Source organism: Brassica oleracea, chromosome C4, assembly GCF_000695525.1.
Source record: "Brassica oleracea var. oleracea cultivar TO1000 chromosome C4, BOL, whole genome shotgun sequence".
NCBI lineage: Eukaryota > Viridiplantae > Streptophyta > Magnoliopsida > Brassicales > Brassicaceae > Brassica > Brassica oleracea.
Window position 1 is genome coordinate 27,876,079 of NC_027751.1, and position 426 is coordinate 27,876,504.

Genomic DNA, 426 nt, shown 5'->3' on the forward strand with positions numbered 1-426 from the left:
AGTGATACACATCCAGCAAGCAAAGCACCATCTCAATCCACTTCAATCATCAACTGATTAGGCTGAGAGTGTCACACGACCAGCAGCCTAATTCCATCATATTTATCTTTATTTATCTTGTTTTATCATATTAGAAATCATATCTCATTTGTTTTTGCATTTGTTTTCAGGATCATAACTTGCATTCCATCCTATCGCCCATCCGATCATATCTTTGGTCGATCCATCAAGCTTCCATCAACCATTTTGCCAACCCTGAATCCCAGCCTGCAACAGAACCTCAGAAGAGGATTGGGAATATATGTTGGATAGGAGTATTACTTTCTCCCCGAATTCAAAGAAAGCTTGAGCCAAAACATGGGTGATTAAAATAGTGGCCAAGTACGGATTGCATGATCAAATGGATCCGACTATCCAAACATTAAA